Source organism: Podarcis tiliguerta (assembly GCF_965153285.1).
Source record: "Podarcis tiliguerta genome assembly, chromosome: 13".
Lineage (NCBI taxonomy): Eukaryota > Metazoa > Chordata > Lepidosauria > Squamata > Lacertidae > Podarcis > Podarcis tiliguerta.
The window spans coordinates 46193283-46206932 of record NC_139546.1 but is presented as its reverse complement, the minus strand read 5'-3'; the positions used below and the strand labels follow the sequence as shown (position 1 = coordinate 46206932).

The 13650-nt window shown below is 40.4% G+C and overlaps 1 protein-coding gene across 1 annotated transcript in view; it reads right to left on the bottom strand.

Annotated features, from left to right (window-relative positions):
- Positions 1-13650, bottom strand: part of LOC310662873 (immunoglobulin mu heavy chain-like) — a 301954-nt gene that overhangs the window by 255648 nt on the left and 32656 nt on the right. The gene's annotated exons all lie outside the window — the stretch shown is intronic.

The following is a 13650-nucleotide window of genomic DNA, read 5'->3' as shown; positions in this document are numbered from 1 at the left end:
AAAAGAAAGCTCTCAGTTTCCATTTGAGAAGTGATGGTCTCTGAAAGTAGGAGAGTCTCACTGGGGTTCTGACATTTGTTGGGACTGACAGAGAAGGCAGGGACTCACACCCTCCGTTACCTTTAGGAGCTGGACACAACTCTGTTGTGACCAACATCTTGAATTTTAAGGGGTTGTGGCACAGAGAGCATGTTCCTCAGTGCTGCCCCCACAGTGTAGACAGGCCCCACAGTAATAGTTTTTCTACAGGAAAAACACACTCAGGACTGAAACATTAAATCACTAATTGTTCTCCCCTGGGATCGTGGAAATCATTATAATTTTCTCACCTGCCCAAAGCTGTAGAAGTTTTCCTAGAGGACACTAGGAAACCATCAATAAGCAAGCCTGAAAGTGGTTATGAATATCTCCATAGCTTGTTGGGAATAGGGGCAAAAGGCAGGCAGAGCCCTGTCACTCTCATTTCATACAATTCCCCCTTTATCCCCCCACACCTTCTATCAGCCAGACGTGTGTGATGGCCATCTCTGCTCGTACCCAGAGCATGCATTTGTACTCCCAATGATGCCAAACATCTGACTGATACATATCTCTTAAGTAAGAAGGTGTATTAGCAAAGTATACTAGCACCAGCTGGTACTACATGTCTAAGTCAGGTTGCTACTACAGATGAAAACAGGGAGAGTCTGTGTGGAGAGGGAAGCTTTGTTGTCAGGATGTTATGGCTACTTAAGTTCCTACTTTTCCTGCTGCATATGATGTACAAAGCAGATACTATGGAGTGCCCTGAAAGTGATCCCCTCCTTGTTCCACATGAGTGGTACCAACCAGGTGGGCTTCTCATTGGTGGGATGGCTTCTCTGATCTCTTATCCTACAGAAGAAATTTTATTCAATGAGCATCCTTTTCAAAACCTGTTTGGCATTCCAGAGTAAGACAAATATTGACTTAATCTCCTACGATGAAAACTATTTTCATTTTAGAATGGAATGAGGGTGGTGAGAGAGATTATGCATTATTCTTTATGTTGATCACATTTGCATATAAGCAGCAGTATGTAACTTTTCTATAAAATCTATGAACTGTATTTCCTTCAGTCCATCTCTATTCCGGTTAAGTGTGAGTCCGTTCACAAAGAAAGATATACTAACACAGGTGTTTTTCCAATAGGAACAGAAAGCAGTAAAAATTCTATCCATCTTCGCATAATATTGAGGCAATGCATAAGTATGTGATTATAGAGTATTGATGCAGGATTAGGACCCAGTTCATTAAGAACTGAAAAGGTTCAGCATGGTAAATTTGGGGGATAGATCATCCAAGCCTAGGGAACTTAGGGTGGGGGGGGGGTGGAACTTTCCTCCATTCTTCCAGTTGCCTCACGAATGGAACTGTACTAAGGAAAATACTGCTGGCTCAAAACAGTTCCCAAAAGTGTGAGAATAAAGAGAGAGTCCTGGAATTACGGAAGTCATTCCGTATCTGATTTGATCCTGGAATGTCCTGGTTTTCCTTTTTCCTCTCCTCCACTCCTGTCCTTTTGGGAGCAGGAGCACCTGCTTTATGCGTGTGTGTAGGTGCAAAAAAGGAGTCCTGTTTATACTGAAAATAAAATACCTGTACCAAATGAAGGAAATTATGAAGCTCACCTATGAATCCCTTCCTATCATTTTGAAGGAAAATGTAAGCCATCCACTTTAAATTATTTAACTGCCGTGCTTCAGTGGCCAGCAATTTTTAAAGGAAATGTGTGGAGTGTTTCTTCCTTTATTATAAATTAAGCCTTACACTGCAAGCCTTTGCATGTATACTCACAAGTAAGTCTCACTGTATATGATGCAGCTTACTCCCAATGTAAAGACTTACACTGCAATCCTAAGCAATTTTTTTCCTGAAAAGTAAGTTCCACTGAGTTCAATAGGATTTACTCTATGGTATGTTCCTGATCATTCTCACAGTTGTGGTTGATGTTGCTGCTGTTCTGTCCCACCTTTTCCCCTGACAGGGACTCAAGGTAGCTTACAGCTATAATTTTATTTCATTCCATTTATCTGTTGAAGGTGTTGTACACAATCCATTCCCTCATCCATTTTTTTCTTTATGACAATCCCTTGAGGTAGGTTAGGCTGTAATTGGCTCAAGATGAGAGATGTACTGTATATGTGTAAATGGTGTGTATGTGTGCAGGAGATCAAACAAGGAGGAGCTTCATGATGTAGAATAGAATGTCCCTATTTTCTTCTGAGTAATGTCGGAGGTAGGCAGTTACCATACTTTAATACATGAACTATAGGCCTATCTAAACTACACAAAGCCGACATTATTTACACCAAAGTAATGTACACTGATATAATTTGAGGAGCATTTGGGAACATTAATGGTGCTTACAATAAGTGTTCTTCCGATTCTCCTTTCCAACCCTTAGCTCTTAGGGTTCTAGCTGCACTTGTCACATACATAAAAATCCCTCTTAATTTCTTTGGTATATCTGCACCCATTATCTCCACGAAAATGGAATGGCAGACAAAATTGTTAGATTATGTAAAGCTGGCCAAAATGACAGGGAGAGTAAGAAAGGATACAGACCAGAATTTTAACAGGGAATGGAATATCTTTAGAGAATACCTAAGCGAACACTGTAAGAATCTAAAATCATTAGCAGGTCTTGACTGATCCTTGCACAATTATAGGAAGTTTAGAGGAAAAACTTAGATGAGGTAAGAGACAATGCATGGAAGAAAGGATAAAATATAGGAGACATGAAGGGACAACTGGAAGTCAAAAGAACATTATGATAAAAGTACATAATTCTATGTGACATAAAAGCAATCCTGTTTATATTGTTAACTTTATTTTTTGAATTTTCTGTTTCTGTTCAACAAAAATTGTATCAAGTTTTGACTGTGTTTTTTTGTTAACCGATCATAATGAATAAAGCATTCAAAATTCAAAAATTCAAAAATAAAATAACATAAGTGTTATTCCTTGCCCTGTATCACCCCAGTAGGCTTCTGCAATCCCAGCCCTAGAACGCCCTCTTATTTGAATTTACAGCAATGTAAATTGCACTGGCATAAGTTACACAATCTTACACCTGGCTAAGACAAGTTGAGGGGCTTGTACCAGTGAAGCCCTGGGTCAGCCAAGAAAGCCCAAATCAACACTCTCTCATCAATGTAGATTTTTTGTTTGGTTTGTGCTGCAAATCTCCAAATATTTCATTGCATTTCCACTTGGTTTTTACAAGGGAGAATTGTTGGCATAACTCAGTACTTTGCAGAGCAGAAATGTTGGCATTCTGCTGCATCCTATGTCACATTTGGGCTGAAGAGTAAAGAGCTTATTAGCTCAGTAACATTTTTGATCAAATATCAAATATTTGATCAATATTACAATCAAATCAGAGAGTGAAATTATATTGTAGAAAATGCCCTCTATTTGCAGAATGATAACCAAATTCTACCAGCACATCCTTGCCTTGGCCTTTGCTGTGAATGAGATCAATGCAAATCCTAAAATCTTGCCCAATGTCACTCTTGGGTTCCACATTGCTGACAGCTACTATGATGCAAGGATGACTTTTCGGACCACTCTTGACCTGCTGTTCAAATCACATAGATTTGTTCCCAACTACAAATGTGGCTCCCAGAAGAACCTCATAGCAGTCATTGGAGGACTTGGCTCTGATACCTCCTTTCACATGGCAGATATTTTAGGTTTCTATAACATCCCACAGGTATGAACACTCTGTGTGTGGCTCTATGGAAATTACACTCTTGTTTTATCATGCTGGGGTTGTTTTTTGTAGTTCAAAAGCATGAAAAGACATGGTTGGGAGAAGGGTGGAATCCTTCCAAAATTTCCATCATATTCTGATAACTAGGCACTCATTTAGCTATTCTGCAAGTTACTTCAAAAATACTTATTGTTTAATAAGGCATATTCACATATATATTTTCTTTTAGCTGGCATATGGCTCATTTTCCAAACAGAAGATTCATACCACCCAGATCCCTTCATTTTATCGCCTGGTCCCAAATGAATCTCAACAGTATATGGGGATAATCTGGTTGCTCCAGTATTTTGGATGGACTTGGGTTGGGCTTCTTCCTGTGGATAATAACAATGGGGAATTTTTCTTGCAGACCCTGGAGCCATTGTTTTACAAGTATGGAATCTGTTCAGCCTTTATACAGAGAGTACAACAAGTATTCCATCTCGATGATGAAGAGAAAATTAGTAATATAGCCACAAATTTTCATATATTTTACACAGATAACAAAATTACTACATTTATTGTCTATGGAGATTCTTTGATTGCTGCATGGCTGATAATGATTGTAGTTACAGGAAATAAGAACACTGTTTCTTTGAGTAAGGTGTGGATTCTAACAACGCAGGTAGATGTCATATTAACAGGCCTTCGGGGGAACTGGGATATTTCAATGTTTCAGGGTGCTATCTCCTTTACAATTCACTCAAAAGAGATTGCAGGGTTCAAAGAATTTCTCCAGACCATTAAACCTTATGGGACTCAGAAAGATGGCTTCCTCAAGGACTTTTGGGAGCAAGCATTTGACTGTATATTTGCAAACTCCAGTGTACCAACAGAGGTTGGTGAAACATGTACTGGGGTGGAGAAGCTGGAGAATCTTCCTGCCCCAAACTTTGAGCTGCTCATGACTGGCCACAGCTATAGTATGTATAATGGTGTTTATGCTGTGGCTCATGCTTTGCATGATATGAACTTATCTCGATCCAAGCAGAGAACCAATGGGAAGCACCTTCAAGATCTGCAACCTTGGCAGGTAACGTTCCCACAACAGAGTATCTCCATTTTCCTGAACATATTGGTGCACCCAACTTTCTCCTTGAATAATAACTGATGAAATGTGGTTGCATATTTTATTCCTTGGCTTATATTTAATTGGAATTGGCAAATACAAACTGTTTATGTTCTTGACTGAAAGAAAGCAGAAAGTGAGACACAGATGTGGCTACTACTTTCACTATTTTTAACACGCATTTTAACTCAAAACCAAAGTGCATGGAATCTATCTACATCTATGTAGCAATTGTATGTCACAGAAGATGCTTAAAACAAGGAAGAGGAACCTGTAAACCCCCCTCGCCATGTGGTATGGTCTCTGGCTCCCATCAGATCTGACCATTGGCCATATTGGTTGGGGCTGATGAGAGTTGAAGTCCAGCAACATTTGAAGGGATTATGTTAGCTACCCCGATATAATACAGTGGTACCTCGGGTTAAGTACTTAATTCGTTCCGGAGGTCCATTCTTAACCTGAAACTGTTCTTAACCTGAAGCAGCACTTTAGCTAATGGGGCCTCCTACTGCTGCCACGCCACCAGAGCACAATTTCTGTTCTCATCCTGAAGCAAAGCTCTTAACCTGAAGCAGTATTTCTGGGTTATTGGAGTCTGTAACCTGAAGCGTATGTAACCTGAAGCGTATGTAACCCGAGCTACCACTGTAGCTGTAATCAGTAAAGATGAAGTATCTAATTGGTTTATACTGCCCCTTCTTTCCCTCTCTTTGAAACATTTCATTTCCTAACTCATCCTATTAGCTCCATCACTTTCTTGAATACATTGCATTTAACAACTCGGCTGGTGAAACATTTTCCTTTAATGCTGAAAGGGAAATGGGAGGTGGAGTTGACATCATGAACATTGTCACATTCCCAAACAACTCCTTCCAGAGAGTAAAAGTTGGTTGGATTGACCCAGATGTTCCTGGAGGAAAACTAATAATTCATGAAGATATGATTGCCTGGCACAGTGGTTTCAATCAGGTATGGATTCTGGTATGGCTGGATGAAGGCATGTGCTCAAGGGGTTGCAGCCAAGGTGTCAGGGGGACCCTCCAGCATTTTAGACCAGAGTTCTAACTTTGAATAGTCAGCTAGGTTTTTTTATTTGGCACAGATTCTTAGCTTTCTCTACACCCTTTCCAACCTGGAGATACCATTCTAAGCACATTACTTTTTAAATATTTGGCTGCATGTAAAGGTAAAGGTACCCCAACCGTTAGCTCCAGTCGCAAATAGGGTTGCGGCACTCATCTCACTCTATTGGCCTAGGGAGCCAGCGTTTGTCCGCAGACAGCTTCCGCCGTTTACCCTCCTGCTGGAGCGGTACCTATTTATCTACTTGCACTTTGATGTGCTTTCGAACTGCTAGGTGTGTAGGAGCTGAGACCAAACAATGGGAGCTCACCCCATCGCGGGGATTCGAACCGCTGACCTTCTGATCGGCAAGCCCTAGGCTCTGTGGTTTAGACCACAGTGCCACCCATCCATTTGCTGCATGTAACTCTTGCTAAATATGCATGTGTGTGCCTGCATACATGTGGAATTTGAAATAACAATGACTCACTCTTTGTGAGTTTTCTGCTAACTAAACTATTGGTGTTGTCAGGGGTGTTCTCCTACCTGCCCTCCTCCTCCTTAATCTTTATACGGATATCCTCTATCTACCTTTCACCATTAATTCCCTAATTACAACTATTTTTATGTCTGTGGATAGGTGCTCCCTATTTCTGTGTGTAATGAACACTGCCTCCCTGGTTATCAGAAGAAAATGAAAGAAAGGGAAAAATTTTGCTGCTACGATTGTGTTACATGCCCAGAAGGGGAGATTTCAAACCAGACTGGTAAGTGATACAGTGCTCCAATTTTACCATCACATAGAATAGTTGTGGCAGGTGGAAAATGGCCACAATGTGAATATCTGGCAAGTCAATCCAAAATGAAAACATGAGCCAATATTATGGGTTTTAAGAGCCACAGGTTTTTGATCCAATTGTATCTGATTCAGGAGAGGCTGTGAAAGCCCTGGACCAGAGGTGGATGCAAGCCTTGGAAGCAGTGGTGGACTAGGTGAGGGTCGATAAACAAAGCTTGAATCCTAGAAAGACAGAGGTCTTGTGGGTGGTCTCCATGTCCTGGAGGTAAACCACAGGTAAACCACCTGTTCTGGATGGGGTTGCAGTCCTTCTGCAGTAGCAAGTCTGCAGAGTGAGGGACCTCTGTGATCCATTTCTGTCATTGAGCCCAAATGACCTCTGTGGTTAAGCATGCTTTCTTTGAGCTCTTGCTGGTACCCCAGCTGCAACCATTCCCAGAGCAAAATATCCTGACCACAATGGTCCATGCACTGATAACCTCAAGAGTTGGTTACTGGAATGCTTTTCATGTGGGGCAACACTTGTATCTGGTCTGGAAGATGCAGTTAGCTCAGAATGCAGCAACCAGACTGCTCATAGGAGGAGGTACTGGTGACAGGTTACTCTTCTGAGAGTGCTGCACTTTCCCCCTGTTTGCTACCTGGCCAGGTTCAAGGTTTCTGTGATAATTCACAATGCCCTAAACAACTCTCCTTGCCTGCACACAGATTATTGGGAATACAACTTCTTTCCATTGGCAGAAAGAGATATGTGCATTAAACTGCATAGAAAAAGGGGGTGACAAGGGGTAGATATCATGGTCCTCCAGGAAAGAATGAGGAAATGTGGAAAATTTAACAGAGTAGATAAAGCTTTCCAAATTGTGGGCAGCTATATCCAATAGTTTTATTTTAATTTTATTTTTTGTCTTTTCTTTACTGTTATAGTTTGGTTCAAACATCTAGCATGGTCCCTCCTGATAGCTGCTGTGGTCCTTCCACATGGACAGTCAACAATTTCCAGGGGTTGGGGGGTTGGAAAAGGAACATATAGCCACTGAAAAGACTAGGGAGAGTGAAATGTCTCCCACTAAGAAGGGCCCTGCAACTCCAAAGATCATTGGTGGAAGGTGGCCTCCCGCCAAACACAGAAATTTTTGGAACACAGTCTCTTCTTCTTGGAAGCAAGCTATTCATTGCATGGGGGAAAGGAACTAGGAAAATGGCTATGGACCAGCAGAAAAGTTTGAGGAGAGAGAAATGTCCCATGATCTTACCAAGGGTCATTGGTGGATGGGCACCTTCTGTTCCCAGTACAAATTTTAGGGGATGGAGTCACTTTGATAAAGACTATATTGATTCTCATAGCAGAAGCAGGCAGCATAATGATCATGGGTGTCCAGAAAAGATTGGGGTAGGGAAAATGAAATACAATCAGGGACTTCATTGCCTAAGGGCCATTGGTGGGGTTGGTCCAGCTCGTGACACTTCTCTTTTCACCTACGTTTCATTTTAAAAACAAATGCAATTGATTAAAAATCTGAGTCTGGAAAGTGAATTAAGTTTTCAAGTTGTCCTTGATCTGCTCCAAAAAGGCTTTTTAACAATGTCATTTGGCTTCTGCATGTGAAAACCTCACCTGATTCACCCATATTCATCTTGTAATTCAGGAAGTAGGCATCACTGATGCACACACATGACAAACGTTATTGAGCAAAAATTGGAATTCGTTTTCATATCACTACTGACACATCCCAAACTTTCAAGAAGAAGTCAAGAAGGTGGATTAGAGAACAGTCCATAAAATGCCCACAAGCTAAAATGAGAATCCTCTATCTTTCAGATATGGCTTACTGCTTCAGATGCCCAGAAGACCAATTTCCAAACAAGGACAAGAATGAATGTATCACTAAAGTTACAACTTTCCTATCTTACGATGAACCTTTAGGGATCACTTTTGCCACGGTTGCTATTTCAGTTTCCACTATCACGGTTGTGGTGTTAACAATTTTCATTAAGCGCAGGGATACACCCATTGTCAAAGCCAACAACCGAGGCCTCACCTATACCCTCCTCATTTCCCTCCTGCTCTGCTCCCTATCTTCCTTCCTATTTCTTGGCAAACCTGGGAAAGTGACCTGCCTTCTCCGACAAACCGTGTTTGGCATCATCTTCTCAGTGGCTGTTTCTTGTGTATTGGCCAAAACCATCACTGTGGTGATAGCTTTCATGGCCACAAAACCTGGGTCCAGCATGCGGAAGTGGGTAGGGAAAAGACAGGCACATTCTGTGGTCCTTTCCTGTTCCCTCATTCAGGCAAGTATTTGCACCTCATGGTTGGCAACCACTCCCCCATTCCCTGATTTAGACATGCACTCGGTAACTGGAGAAATCATTCTGCAATGTAATGAAGGGTCAGTTGCCATGTTTTATTGTGTCTTGGGTTACATGGGCTTGTTGGCCATTTCCAGCTTCACTGTGGCATTCCTAGCCCGCAAGTTACCGGATAGTTTTAATGAAGCGAAGTTCATTACCTTCAGCATGTTGGTCTTTTGCAGTGTATGGTTGTCCTTTGTTCCTACCTACCTGAGTACAAGAGGGAAAGACATGGTAGCTGTGGAGATTTTCTCCATCTTAGCTTCCAGTGCTGGGTTACTGGGTTGCATTTTTGCCCCTAAGTGCTATATCATTTTGTTCAGGCCCCAGCTGAACAACAGAGAACAACTAATAAGAAAAAAAGTTTAAAGAATCAGATTTTTATTCTTCTACTATATTGCTATGTTGGCAAAGTAAATTTATTTATTGTAGCATTATTTTTAGTTTAATTAGCAGGTGAGGGGCCTGCCTCAAAAACATCCCACTAAAAGCATGTTGTCAGAAACCAACTTCTGCAAAATGGATGCGCTCTCTCTTTTTACACTGACTGTTGCCAGATTCCCTGCAAAATGGTTTGCACGAATTGCTCTAAATTCTCAGAGTGATGTTCTCATTATTATTTATTGTATTGCTTTATTGTATTGCTTTCATTTATTTATTTATTAAGCTACATCATTGTCATTACTTACTCTTCCCTTGTATTATTTTTTTTGGGGGGGAATACAGACCCTACGTCCTCCTTTTTCTTCAATAAATGTGTATAGTTACTGGTTTGATCCTGAAAGCAAATTTAACATGCATCTTGACTATTTACTGCCAAGCCCATTTGAATGAAGCAGGTAAATATACTGCCAGAGATCTTTTGATAATATTTTTTATTAATTTTCAATTATAATCCAATAACTGCCTAATTATAACAATACCAATTTATAATACAATTACCAATATCAATCATTTAACCAAATTATATAATTTACATAATGTGCCCCCCCCCCCGTGCTGGAATTGATCATTTAATAATTTTATTTGTTTCTGCATTCCAAAATCTTTTTGATTCAATTACATTCCAGTCATAATAACAATCCCTTATACAATAAGGTTAACAGACGTCCCCGTTTCCCAAAGACAGTCCCCAGATTTACAAATCTATTTAGTAGGAAGTTGAAAAGTTTCCCCAGATTCATTGACAAAAATCTGGTAACCTTATTATACAACAGCTGCAATATTTATAGCTTCTATTCGTGTTGACACATTAAATAAATTATGAAATTACAAGTGAGGATCTCAAACTGCATCCTTTTTCTTCCTGTGTGTGACATTTATTCTGTCTGTGGTGTTTCTTCCTGTCCTTGTAAAATGTAATGTCTATCTTTTCCTGGTTGTTGCCATAATCCGTCGTGCCTTGAGCAGAGCTGATATTCCATTGTTGTTCCAGAGATTTCTCCCTCATTCAGTCCCATGCTTAGTTGTTTTGCAACTTTAACAATGGCTGCAAAAATCACTGTACCCAGTAAATAACCTGTTTCTGCAATTTTCCCTCTCAGTCTAAGAAGAAGAGCGATCTGTCATACTGCCAATGCCTCAGTAATGAACCTTATCAGTTCCTTGGCAAATTTCCAGATTCCTTTCATCCCTCTGTTCAGCTGAAGATAAATGGGCAGTTGTAATTACAGGGGTACTTCGAATTACAAATGCCTCAGGTTACAAACGCTTCAAGTTACAAACTCCGCTAACCTGGAAGAGTTACCTCGAGTTGAGAGCTTTGCCCCAGGATAAGAACGGAAATCGTGTACCAGCAGCACAGTGGCAGCAAGAGGCCCCATTAGCAAAAGCACGCCGCTAGTTAAGAACAGTTTCAGGTTAAGAACGGACCTCCAGAACGAATTAAGTTTGTAACTAGAGGTACCACAGTAAATTGAATTCCAAGTCCTTTTAGTGTTGTTCAGTTCACTCCGTAGATAATAGTAAAGGAACAAAGAAAAAGAAAGAGTGGAAGTAGTGATGGTGTGCAGGACATGATGGAGACCAGGAAGAATAAAGAAACAACATGGACAAAATAAATAAACACAAATATAAAACAAATATCACACACAGGAATTATAAAGGATGCAGAACTCCTCTTGCAGAAATAAAAATTATTAAATGTGTTAATACAAATGGAAGTCAAAAATTCTATAGCTGCTGCTAAGTGACTAAGATCAAGATGGAATGTAATTAAATTAAATAAGAATTTGGAAGCAGGATGAAATAAAATCATCTTACCTTGAAATCTAGCACGCAGGAGACCAAATGTATAAATGGCTTTTTAATTGACATATATTTGAATTTGAATTGTACTTTGGTATTAAAAGAATGTGGTTTATATTGGATTTTAGCAATTGAAAATTAATTAAAAAATTTATTAAAAAGGAGTAAAATGCAGAGGGGATTTATAAGTGAGATGCTAGCTATAATGTAATTTCATTCTTTATCAATATTCCTGTGAGATCATAGGCAGCAATCCAATAATGAAGCAAAAATTAATAACCAGCTATTTAAGAGCAAGAGCTCAAGGAAGGTTTATTTAAACTAAATAAAATGATACAATAGACACCAGAGCAAAGACTTCTTGGGTCACCATTTATATTTCTCTAATATCTATGGCAGGGGCTTATCAGAGATTAACATTCCTTTGGTCACTGCAAAGATTCTACATTAATTTATACAACTACTGTCCATTTAACAACTCCTGGTTTTGTCTTCTTGGACAACTTGTATCTGTCTTTTCCACATTGTGCTCCCCATTTCCAACTCAGTGGCTGATGAAGCAGCAGGGTCACTAAAAGCATATCCTCTCTATATGCATGTATGCATGCATGCATGCATGTATGTATGTATAAAAACTTCTATGAAGTTAGTTACAAAGTGTCATTGAACAGATTCCTTCCTCTTGTTTGTGAGTTATTGCTCCCTATGAGAATCTCATAACCACCTGCCACTTTTTATTCCGTAAGGACCAAATGATTCTTGGCTTCAGATCTGGGAGAAACACACAAATGAGATCTTTGGTATTAAAAGTGCCACACAAATCTAAAGAACTAATTATCTTTGCCTGCAGGTATCCAAATCACTATAATTTGTTCACCTGTCCCAAAGCTCCCAAGCTTTCCTAGACAACAGGAGAAAATGATCAAGAAACAACTCTGGAAGTAGCTCTAAATAAACCTGTTTGCCATGGAGAGCAAAAGTAAGGGCAAGAGTCAGGCAGGGCTCTGTCAGTTTCCTTTAGGATATTTCCCATTTCCCCCCTCCCCTTCTCAACCAGACTTGGAATTAAAATGTTGACAATCTCTGCTAGTACTCAAAGCCCGCATCTGTATCCTTGTTGATACTGTACTGAAAGACTGATATAGATAGCAGTTTATTGGCAGAGCTAGGCACCATTAAATGTACAGTCTTCAAGTCAGGAAGCTCCTATGAACTGTTATAGGAGAGCATATGTCCAGTGAAAAGCTTTGCTACCCGGATGTTGTGGCTGTTGTTGTTCCTAATTCTGCTACCTCCCAAGATGTGCAAAGCAGATATCAAGTGCTCCATGAACGATCCCATCCCTGTTCAGCATGAGTGGTGCCAAGCAGAAGCCCTTGTCATTGGTGGGATTGTTTCTCAGTTCACTTACCCTTTGCAGGAAATTTTCTTCATGGAACACCCTTCTCAAAAACTGTTTGAGGTTCCAGAGTAAGGAATTTCCCCCTCTCTACTATGTTCCTAAATGGGTTTGTATGAGAGACAGGATGTTCAAAGGAAGTTCCCTTTATCTGCCGCCATCCCAGTCACCTGCTGAGTCTTGTGTATGTTGTTAACTCTACAGTAAAAGTGGACTTTTTGCTCAAATAATGAAGGGTATTTTTCTTTGGAATGTCACATGGTGATGCAGAGGGCAATTTTTCCCCCTCCCCAAATTTGCATGTGGGGAGATTTATGTGACAACTGTATGATACACTCTACCCAGCATTGCGAGCTTGTTCAGTCAGTCAATAAGGGATGTTGAGTGGATGTAGCCTGGAAATAAAAACCTCCAGTTATTGGCAGTAGTGAAATCAACAGGAGGGACTCAGTTACCTTGTTTGCTCACCTGTCACCTGGTGCAGGAATATAGTACCGTATTTTTCACTCTATAAGACACACTTTTCCCCTCCTAAAAAGTAAGGGGAAATGTGTGTGTGTCTTATGGAGCGAATGAAGGCTGCGCTGCTCTCCTGGCTTCGTTTTGCTGGAGAGGCGCTGCACAGCTTTCCCTCTCTGCGCAGTGCCCCTTCAGCGAAGCGGGAGGAGAAATGGAGCCCCTTCCATTTCTCCTCCCGCTTTGCTGGAGAGCCGCTGAGCAGAGAGGGAGAGCATATTTTTTTTCTTGTTCTCCTCCTCTAAAACTAGGTGTGTCTTATGGTCGGGTGCGTCTTATAGAGCGGGAAATTCGGTACATGTTTTACAATAGCAAAACTTTAAAAACAAACAAAAAAATTTAATTCTGGCAGTATTTGAAATAGGATGATTTTAATTTCCCCTGAAAAGAGGTAGGATGAAACACAATTGCATTCTGATCAGTGCCTT